The 17,158-nt window shown below is 46.6% G+C and overlaps 1 long non-coding RNA gene across 1 annotated transcript; it reads right to left on the reverse strand.

The window, feature by feature from the left end:
• Positions 1-13,344: 13,344 nt before the first annotated feature.
• Positions 13,345-16,532, reverse strand: LOC308169252. Its single transcript, XR_013937755.1, has 4 exons — positions 16,439-16,532; positions 14,926-15,009; positions 14,740-14,833; positions 13,345-13,804 (listed from the first exon to the last, which is right to left on the reverse strand). It is a non-coding gene; the product is annotated as an uncharacterized lncRNA (long non-coding RNA).
• Between the last annotated feature and the right edge of the window lie 626 nt (positions 16,533-17,158).

Here is a 17,158-nt window from a genome sequence, read left to right on the forward strand (position 1 = left end):
ACAAATGGGAAATGGGAGCGGGGAGGTAAGGAGCAAACAAGAGAGGGAGAGAGAAGAAGGGGGAGGGAAGAAGCAAAACACTACAGCATAAAAGCATCACACTAAAAACATTGACAGGTTTCGATTGACTCCTGTACCATAGACCCGACAATCTTCTTAAACTCAACAAGAGTTATCAAGTCCCTCAGTTTTAAGACCTTTTTTGCAAGGCATTCCAAGTAGAGGGGGCAGCGACCATAAATGCTTTTTTCCCGAATCTGGTTCGAGCTTTGGGTACAACAAACAAACAAGTGTGTTGGGACCTCAGACTATACCGAGCTCCACGGATCTGAGTTATGTAAATACGCAGATAGGATGGAAGCATCCCCAGAATGGCCTTGTAAATAAATATAAGCCAGTGACTCCGTCTCCGCATGTGAAGGGAGGTCAAACCAGCCATAGCATCCTCTACAACCTCTACACCTACGACTTCACCCCCGTCCACCCCAGCAACTACATCGTAAAGTTTGCAGACGACACCACCGTGGTGGGATGTATCTCGGGGGGGGACGAGGCGGCGTACAGGGATGAAGTAGAGCAACTGAGCAAGCTGTGCAAGGTTAACAACCTGCTGCTGAACAAGTCAAAGACCCAGGAATTCATCGTAGACTTCAGGAGGAAAAAGTCTGAGATCCAGCCCCTGCTCATCGACGGAGAGAGCGTGGAGAGAGTCTCAACCCTCCGATTCCTGGGACATCACATGCGGGATGACCTGACCTGGAAGGACAACACAAAAGGCACCATCAAGAGGGCACAACAGCGGCTATACACCCTGAGATGCCTCAGGAAGGAACACACCTTCTACCGCGGCGCAGTGGAGAGCATCCTCACCTACGGCATCTGCAACTGGTTCTCCAGCTGCACAACAGCGGAGAGAAATGCGCTACAGAGAGTAGTGAGAACAGCACAGAAGATCACCGGCGCCCCCCTCCCCTCTCTGGAAGAGCTGTACAACACACGCTGTCTCAGGAAGGCCTCCAAGATCTCCAGGGACCCGACCCACCCTGGGCACGTACACTTTACCAGGCTGCCCTCGAAAAGGAGGTTCAGGACCCTGGCCGCTAAGACAAACAGACTGAAGAACTGCTTCTACCACAGGGCCGTCCAGGCCCTGAACACAGCAAAGACCTAAGTTCTGGGCCCTGGACAGTCTGGACGGATTGTATGGCAGCTGCTGGACTGAAAAAATCAGGTGTAGTGCAGAGGCACAAACATGTACATTTCAAGCCTGCAAACTGTGACACTTTAAATAACGTGAAAAAATACTATTGTGCAATATGACAACCCTAGTTGACTATCTGTACAGTATAGTACAGTGGATTGTGTACATAGCCTTTATTTATGTAAACCAGCTCCTTACCTTCTTGTGATTTTTTTTCTTTCTAAAAGTTTTTTTTTTTTTTCCTTTCCTAACACCAGGGGAGCCACCCCTCCTAAATTTCGTTGTTTGGTACCTGTACTGTAGCAATGACAATAAAGTCCATTCATTCATTCATTCATACAAAGTACAATGGTGAGTTATATATATACAGTTTGTTACAAATCTTAGAGCCCCATGAAAAACCATATCTAATGACTTCAGACACTGAACTGATGCATTCATGTACAGCAAGTCACCATAATAAAATAGAAGCAAGACAGAACATTTAAAATGATTGTCCCCTGTTACCATTTTTTTTTTTTACAAAACACTACTATGTTAATAACATAATTTGCTAATACAGTGACAATGATGAATACCTGAAGTGCTGGTAACTCTTAATATTTGGAGAATATTTGGAGCACTCGGAAGTAGCCACGGAGATGTTTCAACACACACTGTGCCATCCTCCAGTCCTACAAGCTGGGGGATGTTCACTTGCTTCACAGGAGAGCTGTCGCTCACAACCCTGGCGACGTCTGACAATGTGTCCACACTGGTCTTTCTGAAGCACTGTTTGACCCGTCCAAAGCACCAGTCAGGGCCAACACTTGGTGTGGCCTGCAATAAGGAAGTGGAAGCCCAGCTTCAGGTGAAGGTTGTGCATAGTACGCCAGGCAGACACAGTACATCATTGTTCTTATTTTGCCCACTGCAGTTATCATTGACTGGGCAATTGATTGGAGACGGTTTTTGCTGATCCTGAAAATAAATACTCGGCTACATAAATACAGTTGGGGTGTGGGTGTGGCTACACCCACTCCCACACTAATACCAATAATAACCCCCAGCTGACATTGCTAACAAAGTGTAGGTATTTAGTGAATGTAAAACTGTTGGTTATGATATATCGAGTGGGTTCTTCATCGCTTTAATTTTTCGTCCTATGTCAAAAAACGGAAAAAACACTTTTTCCCCCCACAACAAGACTTGTTTGGCTCAACTTGTTTCGGTTTCACAATTCCCAACATGCAGACCTTTTCACCAAGCCGTGACACAAATGCCGTCTTATCCTCTCTGGTGAGTTTATAGGTTAGGGAAATCATTATCTTTATGTGATCATGCTTAGCTAATTTCATTCCGGGAGCCGGGGTGTATGCACTCAAATAAGCTGACTATAGCAAAACTGACATAGAGATAAATTATGGACACAGGGGGAAAACACGGTTTTGATTTATAGTAGGGGTATCAACAGGGCTAGGCATGAAAAACAGTAATTTGCCACACACCATTTTTTTCTGTCAGTCATGTGGACATGTGGGGCTCATCCATGGGAGGGGTTGCTGGGGTGTGTGTGTGTGTGTGTGTGTGTGTGTGTGTGTGTGTGTGTGTGTGTGTGTGTGTGTGTGTTTAACTCTGCAGGTTACCATCAGCAATGCACTGGGAACCATCATCCACTTCCTCATGTCAGCTTGTCACACCACCTACAGACCTGAGGCAATGTGTTAAAGTCAACTTGTGGGCTTCATCAATCATTCTGTGCTTGTAATCAAAATGTGGAATTATGAAAACTTGTGCTTGTCATGACAACGTGTCTCCTGAACAGGAAGCAACTGAGTGTCAGGGAGAGAGTGTCCATCCACTCTACATAGAGATCTGGATCTATCTTTATCAATGCATAATGATCAAACGAACAAACAACAAAAGTCTAAAGCTAGGGCCACACAGATGATCTGAGAAAATCTACCTCTCACCTAAATCTAGAGTAGACTTGCTTAAATCACCATTTCAGGCAGGACCAAAAGCAAGGTGCAATAGTGTTTTAGTGAATGATTCTTTCTCTGACTTAATTCTTTCTTCTAGTTTGAATGATTCTCTCTCTGATTTAATTGAACATTTAAAAATTTAAGTATAATGAAGATATTATGACAGAGTAGGGGAATAAAATGATATGATTACTACAACAATTACCAGAACTTTCATCTTTTGCCAAAAAACGTCAGGGTCACTGATCCTGGCATGATAATAGTGATAAGTCTAAACAATGAATATGCCCATTGGATGTTGGCTATTATAGTGCATTTCTTTTTAGATAAATGTAACAATATTTATTTTTGTCAGTGAGTGCAGATGAGCCTTGAGATTTTCTCAGATCATCTGTGTGACCCTATCTTAATAGATATTCAGTGTGCATGTTACGGTACATGTGGGAATACGGTACATGTGGGAAAACTAGGGTTAGGTGCTAGGGTGCTACGGTTAGGGTTAGGGTTAGGGGTAGGGTTAGGGTTAGGGTTAGGGTTAGACATGCCAGCATGTACCAAGTCGACATAGCACCTAACCCTAACCCTAGTTTTCCCACATGTACCGTATTCCCACATGTACCGTAACATGCACACTGTCATTGGATGTCAATCTGAAAGCACAAGGTCACACAAAGATCTGGTCGGTCTTTACTGAGATCTTCCTGTGAACCCTCTGGCTCAGAGCCTCTGAACCCCCGGCCTAAACATAGGGCAGACAGAAAGTGGACCGAGGCCACAAGGAAATATCATTGTCAACAGCCGTGCAAGCCACCCTGTCTAGTCTTATCATCATGGCCTTTTCCATTACCACCTTATCACAAATAATTATCTTTATTCCCTCGCCCTCTGACGCCCAGGTTTTTTATTCCCCACTATAACCTGTTATCATGTGTTGATTCAAGCACAGGATTTATGTAATTTATCGCCTCCTAACATGCAACACAATATGGTTTATTTCTCCATCTCTTTATGGCCTTGTGATTCCCGTCTCTGTTATCAACCCTCCCCTAGCCGGCCCGAAAAGATACGGCCGGACGTGGTCTGTGGCTGAGGTTGAAAAGCTAAGATGGTGAGAGGGCCTCTCCTTGCACTTATTCGATACCTGATTTTCCATTAAGATTTCCCTCACAGCCCTTTAATTGACTTTAATGTGCATACCACTGATAATAGAGCTAACCACAGTGAGTGATTGGTACTTTTAGGTCGCTCCACGCTGCAACATTTCAGATGGTTCTACCTACTGTATTACTGTCTTGTATGGCACTTTGAGAAAAGACCGCATATTACTAATGGTGTGATTCCATGGGTGGGTTTTTTCAGACAATGGAATATTACAGTATACTGTAAAGATATTTCTGAAGACTGTATGATATAATGTATGATATAATATAGTGCCATCCACCAGTCACTGTCTCCTACACCTGCCAGAAAATGTTGTTCAGGATGCAGAGAATTTCCATTGTCAAACTGGTGTTCCAGTTTATAGCTTAATAATGCACTCATCAATCATACTGTCAGTGACCATCACGTGTCTCAGATTAGCTGGGAGTTTGACAATGATTTATTCTAGTACCTTCTCTCTCCCAAAAATAAAATACTATCCAGTCAGCATTTGGTGAGTCAAATTCTCCTCCGTCATGTTTGTGTAGATGTGAGTCTTTTGTGTCAACTGTATTGACGTTAATTAATGAGACTTGACTTGCAATCCCATGATTATATTTTTCATCATATTTTGATTATAGTCTTGTAGAATAATTGTCTCTCTCCTTTCTGACCAACCTGGCCAGTCGTGCTGAAAAGTATTTCACCTTTAGAGTTGCCTATATTCTGTTGGGATTATGTGCTGGTATACAATATAAATCACTCTGTCAATTGTCTCATATTTTCTCTTGTCGAAGTCTGGGGTCCTTCTGTTGTATGCAGATTCACCCTCTGGAGAATACCATAGACAATAATGTGACACAGGGCTGGCCAGGGCCCTCTTAAAGTATGTGCATAAGACCTTTCAGGAAGAGAAACTTGACAAAAACAAATGGCTCCCCTTGGCACAAGGACGCAATTTAATATGCTACTGAATAGCTGGCATTTTTTACAGTGTTTCAGGGGAGCTGAACAAACCGATTCTCACTCAGCACACCCACATCAGCAGTTCAGTCAGGAACAATCACGTCTTAGTTTCATTTATTGAATATAAAATGGTGATACAATTAGGCTTGGCATATTTGGATGGCTTCACTCTTTTGAGAGTTTCCTACCTGGGACTTATAAATGACTACAGCATGTATATTACATGGCAAGGAGCCTGTACATCTATCAACTTCCCGATAGATAGATACAGACAGACCAGAACCGTAGCAGGCTGAAGCTGGGGGGTGGTGGTGGGAACAAAAACAAAAACAACACTCTTATAGCATAGTACCAACAGTACCAGCACCAATACAGTATAGTAGGCAGAGAGGTTAGACTGACTGAAGAAGACTCCTCAATGTCGGTTTATAATATTTATTCAGACAAAGATGTCAACACCCTGTGGGTGGGAATACAGCGTATGAGTAAATACAATTACCAAAACAAGACATACATAACAAGATATAAACAAACATGAACGATTACTGTTAACCACAATCTGATAATAAGATACATATAACTAATAACAGACTTACGTATAACAGGCAAACACGTCCTAAAGAGAGAGGAGAAACAGCGTGTATCCTCGGACCACCTGGCATCCACAATGGCCGCCACAACTTCTCCTAACTCTAACCTCTTAACAGAGAGTACTAAACACATAAACCAATACTATCGCCCCCTAGCGGTCGGGAGTACACTCCACCCTGCATCCCCCCCAGACCGGGGAGCCACGAATCCACGTGGGTCCACGGGCTCAAATCCATTGGCCAGACTCAGCTTCATATCGCTTAGGTGGCCTCCTAGCACGGGCCGGCCGGGCGGGCCGCAGTGGCGACGGCGCAGGAAGAGGTGTAGCGGGAGCCACACCAGCGGGAACTAGGGGCGCGGGGAGAGACGACGCCCCGCCTGAAGGCCCTAGCAGAGAGGGGCCCAGAACAGCAACACGGGGCCCATCCGTCCCCAGCCGGGCGTCACCCTGGGGCACCACTGGACCAGAGGGGGTAGCTAGGGGCAGAGAGTCCAGGGAGGGAGGAGGCAGGGGAGGCGGCGACGGCAGCCGCTGGGTACATGGGGCGACTGGCGTGTAGCCACGGAGGAACCGCCGGTTGCGCAACGTCAGGCGTCCTGAGCCATCAACTCTCACCCGATACTGATCGTGGCCAAGCGACTCCACCACCACCCCAGACCTGTCCCACTTATTGGGGCTCGGGCCCTGCTGATTCTGGATGAACACCCTCTCACCGAGTGCCAGAGGGCGAAGTGGTCTTGAATGAACCCCCAGAGACTCGGTGGTACGGGACATCCGCGTACGAAGGGCATCCTCCTTCACAGCCCATGCCTGACGCCAGAGAGGACGGATATGCGGGTTCGAAAACTTCTCCAGCCTGTTAACGAAGGAGAGCGAGCCTCGAAGGGGGTGACCGAAAATGATCTGTGCTGGTGAGAGGTTGCAGTCTGGGTCGGGTGTGTTACGCAACTGTATCATCGCGCGCAAGAAGCGATCCTGGTCGAGACTGCCCGCCGGGCCACTGTTGGACATCAGAAGCCGCTTCGCAGTCTTAACAGCGACCTCCGCTCTCCCGTTAGACTGTGGGAAACTGACGGAGGACACACGATGCCTGATCTGCCATAGGCGGAAGAAGTCCTGAGTGTGGCTTGCCATAAATTCCGGGCCGCCATCGCTTGAAAGCTCCTCAGGCACCCCAAAGGTCTGGAAGAATGAGCGGAGGTGGCGAACAAGGCCAGCTGCGCCTCCAGCATCAGTCCCGGCCGCAGCGCCCAGGACCTCCACCCAGCCTGAGAGCCGATCCCCGACGACCAGGTAGTGGCGGCCCCCGTAATCAAAGAAGTCAGCAAACACTGCCTCGAACGGGGTGGACGGTGGCGGAGATGACAGAGGGGGCGTAGCTGCCTGTGATGGAGCATTGCGGTTGCAGTCCGCGCACCCGGTCCTGACAGTGCGGATATCCCCAGACATCCCAGGCCAGTAGACTATGGCCCGGGCGTGCTGCTCCATCGCCGAAACCCCCTGGTGGGCAGCATGAAGGTGTCGAAGGACTCTCCCGCGGAGGGATAGGGGAATCACGACGCGATCCTGATACAGCAAGACCCCGTCCTGCGCATAGATGGAGTCACAGACCGGCGACAAACTCACCACGGCAGGGTCATGCGCGTCCACTCCGTCCCCGTGCTCAATCATGTCCAGCAGGCGGCCGAGGCATGCGTCAGCCGCTGTCTCTTGCGCGAGGAGGGGCCAGGAGACGGCGCCGAGCTCCTGAGCATCGACGCAGATGGAAGCCATGAGTGCCAACTCGACAGTGTCAGGCACGCCTGGCGGTTCCAGGGAGAGGCCGCTAGCCGAGCCCGAGGGGGAAGGGTGCCTTGAGGCAGCGTCAGCGGCATGGTTGCTCACGCCAGGGAGGTAAACAATCTCGAAACGCCATGGGAGGGTACGCTGTTTGAGCCTGAACAAGCGTGAGTTTGTGATCTCGTCGAGTGTGCGGTCCCCGAAGATCTTCACCAGGGGCTTGTGGTCGGTGACCACGACGAGATCGTCGCATCCCTGCGTGAAGTATCGTGCCTGCTCCAGACCCCAGGCCACGGCCAGGGCCTCCCCTTCGATAGCCGCATAACGCTGCTCCGCGGAGGACAGGAAGCGAGACCCAGCGAGTGTGATTCTCCAACCTCCCGGGCAGCAGTCCGGCACGCCCGAGGCACAGCTGCAATGCTGTTGGAGAAGGAAGTAGCCAATGCCTCGCCTGGACCAGTCGGGGCGGAGGCAGGTGCGCTTCTGCATGTCATAGATCTCTACACCTTCGCGAATGGCCCCAATTATGGCATGCTTAGACGCCTGGAAGGCCTCCTCCAGCTCGGTTGACCATGCGAACTTGCAGCGTGGGCTGAGGAAGGGCTTGAAAGGAGCCATAGTATCGCGCAACTGGGCGTAGTTAGTCACTTGATTTACAAGGCCGAACCAGCTTCTGATATCTGTCGTGGAGACCGGGCTGGGGAAGTCCCGGATGGCGTCCAGGTATTTGGGAAGTGGCTCGATGGTAGCGTCCGACACCCTGAAGCCAGCGAAGTCCACGCTCCTCTGCGCAAACTGAAACTTGCCCGGGTTCAACACGACGCCTGACCGCCCGACACGTGTCAGGAAATCGATGGTCCTCCACCAGTGCTGCTCCAAGTCGGTGTCGTAGTGGACCGTGTCATCCACACACCGTTCCTTGCGTTCAAAGTCTGAGAGGATAGCGTCAAAACGGCGGTTGTAGCCATCACCCGACGAGAGGAAACCCTGTGGTGCCCTGGTGTAACGCCACCGGCCAAAGGGAGTGATGAACGTTGTCAGATGACGGTCAGACTCGCGCAGTGGCACACTGTGATAACCATTCCAAGCGTCCGTGACTGTCTTCCAGGTGCCCTTCGGGACACGACGTGCGAGGTGGAATGGGGACTCAGTGGCGAACGTCTCACGCTGGCAGAACTTATTGAGAGGGGAAAGGTCCACGGTCCTGCGGGGGGACCCGTCGTGCTTCCGGGTAACCACCATCCGGTGGCACCATGTAACCGGTTCGCCGTACGGCACACGCTCGATGACACCAAGGGCCTCGTCCCGGAGAAGGTCGTCGTGGACCTTCTGCTGCCAGTGGAGAGGCACACCGGCTGCGGTGTGGCACGCTTTCGGCGCGGCAGCAGGGTCCACATGCATCTCGACGGGCGGCCCCTCCATGCACGGCAATGCCCGATGGGGGCACGTGTTAAATGTAGATGAGGCATACCTCTCAATCAACCACCCCTTCATCCGGCTATTGTTCTCAGGCTCGCAAGAGAATGGCAGCGCCGCGGGGCGTGACGGAGGGACTGCACGCTGTGGACACGAGCACCCGGCGTCATGGGGGTCGCTCGGGCCGTCGCAGCCGCCGTTGGCGGACCTCAATGCATTCACAGACAAGGGCCGACCCGGCGAAGAAGGGGGGGCAGGATCGTGCGTGTCCCTGGGTCGCCCCTCACCACCTGTTGGGAAGTCCTTAGGCAGGAGGCTGAGGTTGAGCAGCGACTCATAGGAGAGGTACATTCCCCGGACCGAGCTGCTCACATACACCATTGAGCGGCAGGACGACACCTCGCCGCCGTTGGAGACCGCCGAGAGTGTAGCAAAGAATGCGCCATCAATGGCTATGGGGGAGCGATTTGCAGCCGAGAGGCTGAGGCTAACAGGGCGCAGGTCGTCACGCGAGAATCCGCAGGACAGGTACTCCTCTAACGACCAAATGTCCGACTGCGCACCTGTGTCTGCGATGGCGGACACCTCCACCATGTTCCCCGAGGGCCGACAGCCGGCGCCGCCCCCCTGACCCACCGGATTGTCAATCGAGACGGAGATCAGTGCCCGGGGGTGTTCCCTCAGCCTGGCCCGCCTCCATTCGCCCTTGGAAAAGATATGGTGCTCGAGTCTGAGAGGTGCCGTTGTGCGGCGCCGACGATGGTTCCCGTAGTGTCGATCTGGGCGCGCCTCAGACTGAATGACCGAGAGCTGGGAGATTGGCTCCGACTCCAGGGCGGCCTGCTGACCGTTAGACGGCGTCCGCAGCCACACCTCGGATCCCATGGTAGCCTGCTGACCGTCAAATGGTGGCAGCCGCCGCTTGCGTCGACGGGCCTTGAAGCAGTCGACACAGAGCTGGTGAGGCCTGATGTTCCATCCGCGAGACCCCTCTGTAAAGACATGGAACGTGTTCTGACACCCTGGGCACACGGCTCGTTTTGCCACATCAGCTGGACTCGGGGCCAAGGAGGGGCTCCGCTGTGGGCTTGGCTGTGGGTCCTTCCTCAAGCGCTGGAATGAGGAGACAGCCGACAGGGCGGATGATGGAAGGGCGTTACGAGCCATCTCCTTGCCCTCGACGAGCGCGACCACATCATTAACGGGCTTCAGAAGAATGTCAGGCGTCCCTAACGCCTCGCGGCGTATGTCCGGGTCGTAGATCCCATTAACAAGGACATCGCGGATGATGTGATCAGTGTAGCTCACACTCTTGCCACACTCGCAGACAGCCACGTAAGAGCACGTCTCCGCCTTCCCACGCACTCTGGCAGTAAAGGCGCGGAATGTCTCATCGCGTTCCTGGCGCAGCTGAAGCAGCTCTGTGCGCAGGACGCATGTGGCGACCGGGACAACGGCCAGCAAGCGCATAGCAGCAAGTAGATCCTCTAGAGCCCCAGAGGCGACGTCCGGGTCCGCTTTCAACAGGCTGTCTCCAAGTTCGATCCCCGCGCACTGAAACAGCTGGAACGGGGCCTGGGCCGCTCCAATGCCCGACCCCGCCCGGAAGACCTCCCACCGCCGAACGAACACGTTCCACTCCTCCGTTGAGATGCCGGTGTCAACCCTAGGCCGCTCCATCCTCGGGCCTCGGGGAGCTGGGGTCTGAACCGCCGCACCTCGATGGAAATGTCCATGGTTTGTCAGCAAGACGATGGCGAGTGCTTCGGAAACGTCTCTGGTCTCGAAGTCGCAGCCGGGGAAGGGGCATTCCACCTTCATGGTGTTGACATGAAGAAGACTCCTCAATGTCGGTTTATAATATTTATTCAGACAAAGATGTCAACACCCTGTGGGTGGGAATACAGCGTATGAGTAAATACAATTACCAAAACAAGACATACATAACAAGATATAAACAAACATGAACGATTACTGTTAACCACAATCTGATAATAAGATACATATAACTAATAACAGACTTACGTATAACAGGCAAACACGTCCTAAAGAGAGAGGAGAAACAGCGTGTATCCTCGGACCACCTGGCATCCACAATGGCCGCCACAACTTCTCCTAACTCTAACCTCTTAACAGAGAGTACTAAACACATAAACCAATACTATCGCCCCCTAGCGGTCGGGAGTACACTCCACCCTGCACTGACCACTTAAATAGGCTGCCATATCAACATGTAACATGTGATTGTGTTGGGTGTAAACCAGTGGAGGCTGGTGACTTCCAGAATTGAGGAGGCCAAATTTTTTTCCGTTTAGAATGATAAGGTTCTATCTCCGTTTAGAATGATAAGGTTCTATCTCCGTTTAGAATGATAAGGTTCTATCTCCGTTTAGGGCAGTTCAGAGATATTGAGCGTCAAAGTTTTGACATTCCATTATGTTTTGTGAGATGGAACCTTTGTGTTTTATGAATTACTAACTCAAAAATGTCAACATTTTTAAAATAACACCACACAGGCATTAATAAACCCCTAATGGATCAGATTATGTAAAAAACTAAATTTTAGTTTAGGGTGGTCTCAGGCGGGATTTGAACTCACGACCTTCCGATCAAGAGTCCAATTCACTAACCAGTATACCACTACTAAACATACATAGATACAGTATGTACACAGTATAATCTATCTCATCAACCAGCACTACTACTGGCCCTCAGCAGACTGTCTGTCTGTCTTGTCTGTCTAACATTACAGTTAACACAGTATCACAAGTGCATTTCGTGAGCTTAGAATGATAAGGTTCTATCTCCGTTTAGAATGATAAGGTTCTATCTCCGTTTAGAATGATAAGGTTCTATCTCCGTTTAGAATGAGAAGGTTCTATCTCCGTTTAGAATGATAAGGTTCTATCTCCGTTTAGAATGAGAAGGTTCTATCTCCGTTTAGAATGAGAAGGTTCTATCTCCGTTTAGAATGATAAGGTTCTATCTCTGTTTAGAATGATAAGGTTCTATCTCCGTTTAGAATGATAAGGTTCTATCTCCGTTTAGAATGATAAGGTTCTATCTCCGTTTAGAATGATAAGGTTCTATCTCCGTTTAGAATGACAAGGTTCTATCTCCGTTTAGAATGAGAAGGTTCTATCTCCGTTTAGAATGATAAGGTTCTATCTCCGTTTAGAATGAGAAGGTTCTATCTCCGTTTAGAATGAGAAGGTTCTATCTCCGTTTAGAATGAGAAGGTTCTATCTCCGTTTAGAATGATAAGGTTCTTAGTTCAGAGATATTGAGCGTCAAAGTTTTTACATTCCATTATGATTATGTTTTGTGAGATGGAACCTTTGTATTTTATGAATTACTAACTCAAAAATGTCAACATTTTTAAAATAACACCACACAGGCATTAATAAACACCCAATGGATGAGATTATGTAAAAAACTCAATTTTGACAAAAATGGAGATAGAACCTTGTAATTCTAACGTACTGTTGTAGGACACAGAGCGAGGTCGCTGGCCAAAAACTGTCTCCAGAGCATGCATCACGTTTAGTAGTCGTAAAGCGCTTAAGCCCGCTAGCCTAAGTGACAGCATTAATAAACCATGGGATGAACAGATCAACTGAGAGCATTGCTTTCTAAACTGACACGGGCAGGTAGCATTAGCGAAGGTACACAGAGACACAATATACTGGTGGTGTGTGGTGACCCATACAAAGATTATCTTCTGATGTTGTACATTCATTTACATACAACACCTGAATGGTCTCCTGGATTGAACACATTTTATTTTTTAATTTTAAATTTTTGCCATTTAGCAGACGCTTTTAATCCAAAACGATTTACAATTACGAATTACAGGGACATTCCCCCTGGAGTAATTGAGGGCTAAGTGCCTTACTCAAGGGCAAAATAGGGTGTTCTCAGGTAGGATTTGAACTCACGACCTTCCCACGCCGGCCAGTCGCGTGTTGCTATAACGGAGATTTTTAACCGTTTATTGACCCTTTCTTGCCGTCTTTTCAGCCGCGGGTTCGAATCCACCTGAGGACATTACTGTCAAAAATATTTTCTTTTTTAAAGTCTTAATCAATTAAATGTTTAATGTAACACAACATGTTTTGATGATTTATAATTCATTTCATTAAAGAAAACAGGACATCTTATGCTATTTATTGGTTTAACATTGCAATGTATTCTGCCCTGTTGAGTTCTCTAACCCTAAGCTCCATTGTTGATGTTAATGTAACCATTATACTGTTTTAAAACATACACAGACACGTGGATGTATTGAACTCCACACTTGATTTATTAAAAAGCACACACGCACAACTGCTAAACCATGTACATAAAAAATAAACAAAACTGATTAAACCTTGGTTGTATCGAACTAAAACAAAATGTGCATATTTAAAACAATTTCCAACAGTGTTACAACATTAATTAATCATTTCATTGTAAATAAAAACTCTACTATGTGTGTGTGTGTGTGTGTGTGTACAGTCTCTTTCCCTTCTAAGGTGCCACACTGATCAGGACCCTGGCCACTCAACCCATGGCCATTCAGCCCCATCTTCATCCAGATGCTCTGATGGGGACAGCAGTTCCAGCGGCCGACATTGTGATCGTAGCTGGGGATGGAAGGCTCAGCTGCAGGCTGTGTTGGGGGCGGAGGGAGAGAGGCTGCAGGCTGCGTTGGGGGCGGAGGGAGAGAGGCTGCAGACTGTGATGGAGGAGCATGGTGTGGCAGTGCTGCATGACAACAAAATAAATAGGAAACACATGTTAAACCAAAAAGGAGCTGTGCATAGACTTCAGTTAAAAAACATGCCAGAGTATTGAGGCAGCACTGTATGCTGCTCTGCTCTGGTAGGGGCAGGGTGCTTCACATGACACTTCTAGTATCAGAGAGAGTAGTACATTCACCATTTTTAAATCTAGAACCCAAAAATTACAGAAAGAACATCAGTTCTGTGATCATTAATTGTATTGATGATGATGATGATGATGATGATGTGTGTGTGTCTTAACTAGTGTAATGTTGTGTTGTAATGTTTTTACTTTATTTTTATTTTTATTATCAACATCATTTATATATATATATATATATATATATATATATATATATATATATATGTTACGGTACATGTGGGAATACGGTACATGTGGGAAAACTAGGGTTAGGGTTAGGTGCTAAGGTGCTACGGTTAGGGTTAGGGATAGGGATAGGGTTAGGGTTAGACATGCCATCATGTACCAAGTCGACGTAGCACCTAACCCTAACACTAGTTTTCCCACATGTGCCGTCTTCTCACATGTACCGTAACATATATATATATATATATTTATTATTATTATTCCATTGTTGATTAGAACTTTATTGTATCTTAGTCATTTGTATTAGTGTATCCTGTTTCCCTATTGTCTTGTTACCCTTCCCCCAGGGACTACAGATGGAAATTAGCTCTGAACTATATCTGAAGCAATATATGTATTGTGCATTATCCCTGTCAAATAAACTAATAAACAAACATGTAATGTAGGATCTAAGGTAATAGGATGCAAAAGAAGTCTCAATAGTTTGTTAAATATCCACAGCAAAGTACCAACATTTACAGATGACTTTCAATCAAAATAACAGACCTGGTTGAAATTGTGTGCAATATAAATAAACTAAAATGACATACTGTATTCCCACACGGTGGGTTCTAGAGTGTAGGCCTAAGGATGGGGCCCAGGCAAGCCGCTGAGGAGGTATTGGCAGCAGGACCTTCACTGGAGCTGAAGGAGGAGGTAACATGAAACTTCACACAACTGGAAATCACTTTGACAGTGAATAAAGATGGGACACACAGTAATGTACATGAATTAACCTTGCAAAGGAGACGCAGTCACATCGGATTCATCATCATGAGCTGGTCTCAAGAGTGTAACTGAAGCAGTCAGTTTGCTCCTCACTGTAAAAGAAAATAAAGTGTTATTCTCTCCCTCACTAATGCCTGGCTTATTCATCATGCTTGTAAATGGGTTATAGCCACATTCTGTCATTACCTGTTATAGTCTGTCAAGCTGATTTTAACATTAATAAGTCTCAGTATGTCTACTCTGATGTGAATATGTCTCATCTGATGAGAATTACATATACATTGGTATATAGGCTATTTGTTATGAATGGATATTTAGTTCAATGTTCACTTCTTTAAAGCAGGTAAAGCCTCAGTGACGGTATGCATGTTTAAACACATTGATTGTGAAATCAAGGGTTTGGTATGTTTCTAAATTGTATGGGTGTCACCTGCTCAAAATGCCTCTTACATACTGTAATGTACATGCCAAACCCTTGAAACACATCTTCAAAAAGGATGCAAAAAGAGAACTCGTATGAACACTTATCCTCCTCCTACAAATAGATACAATATGGAATGTAATAAAACATGCAATTACACATGTACTGTACAGAGCGGACATACATTGTAAATACATGTAGGCTAACTAAACTTGTAAATAAACTAACTGTACATACATTTACACTTTAATTGTCCTATAATATAAATTACACCTGATTGATTTGATTTGATTTAGGCCTATTTGAAAGTTAATATCACAGTGTAACACTGGGGGATTTACTAAATGACAACATTGTGGGCACTGCTAGGCAGCAGTCATATCATTTGCACATTAGTATGTACAATACTGGTGTACATATTATGTACAGTAGCCTAATGCTGTATAGTATGGCCAGGCTATCATTGTGCAAAACTGTGTAGACTAGCATTGCAGTAGTATCTAAAACATTGCACAACCATAACACTATGAATAACTCGCAAGACGGTTCGCAAAACCCACACACTGTTATTAACATTGTTAATTTAACAACTGTTGAACAAAGTATTGAGACAGCAGACTTGTCCGATGTGTAGCCGTACAGTAGCTTGGCAAATCAATATCGAAATAGCTTTGAATATGTTACCTATATATATATATATATATATATATATATATATATATATATATATATATATATATATATATATATATACATATGTTACCGTAGAAACGTCCGGACCTGACAGACATGTCCGATAACGAGTCAAGTACAGCAAAAGTACCGTAAACTGAAAACTGTCCGCTTTTCAGATTCAGATTCAGATTCAGATAACGTTTATTGCCATTATGCATACACATATAGGAATTTGCTTCGGCATTACAGTAAGTGCGTTTATACTTTTTTCACGTGTATACAAAAACAAATGCAAAAAAACAGGGCAACACAGGACAGACAACAGTGCATTGGATAGTGCAACATATATAAAGTGCAGTGCTTTCTGCAGCCCCTCTTGTATGTCTACTTATTATATATTATTACAGTTAATGTTTGTGACTTACCTATTAACCAAACGAAGAAAGTAAACTTGAGAGTTTAGAACGCGAGAAAGACGGTACGCTGTCTTTGCCTTTCAGGAAATAGTGCAGTCGAGTTGATTTCAGTGTTGTGACGTGACGTCACTGCTCAATGCGCCACAAAACCATCCGGTGGCCGAAAATATATGAACTATATAGAACTACCAAAGTGAACGGGATCTTAACTACTGCCATAGACAATGAATGGGCCAATGCAAAGTCTATGGCAGTAGTGTAGGCATATCTCTCGATTGCCGCCCACGATCAAGAGTCCAATTCACTTACCATTAGACCACCCCTTCATCCATACTGCATGAACACCAGTGCAGGCTGGTGACTTTCAGAATTGAGGAGGCCAACATTTTTCCCGCTTGCTCGCTTCACTCGCGATGGAATGTTCCCTGTTCTTATAGAAGAATATTAAATTGACTTGTAATAAAACGAAATCGACTACATTAAAAATAAAACTGTTAAATAAATCCTAAATCTTGTCTACCTATTCGATGTATAAATCGCGCCAGAATCTCGCCGACTTCCGAGGTCATTTTAAGCAAATTTGGCCAAATGAGCTATTCTTTTCAGGGATAATAGCCATGGGTGTTCTAGACGTGTCCTGCAAAGGACAAGTTGATAGGACACTCGTAGCCACTATGGCGAGTGTTTCTTTGACTGAAGTGACTGGCGAATTCTCAAAATGGCTTCATG

This window comes from Nansenia antarctica (assembly GCF_963989245.1).
Source record: "Nansenia antarctica genome assembly, chromosome: 13".
In the NCBI taxonomy this organism is placed as follows: domain Eukaryota; kingdom Metazoa; phylum Chordata; class Actinopteri; order Argentiniformes; family Microstomatidae; genus Nansenia; species Nansenia antarctica.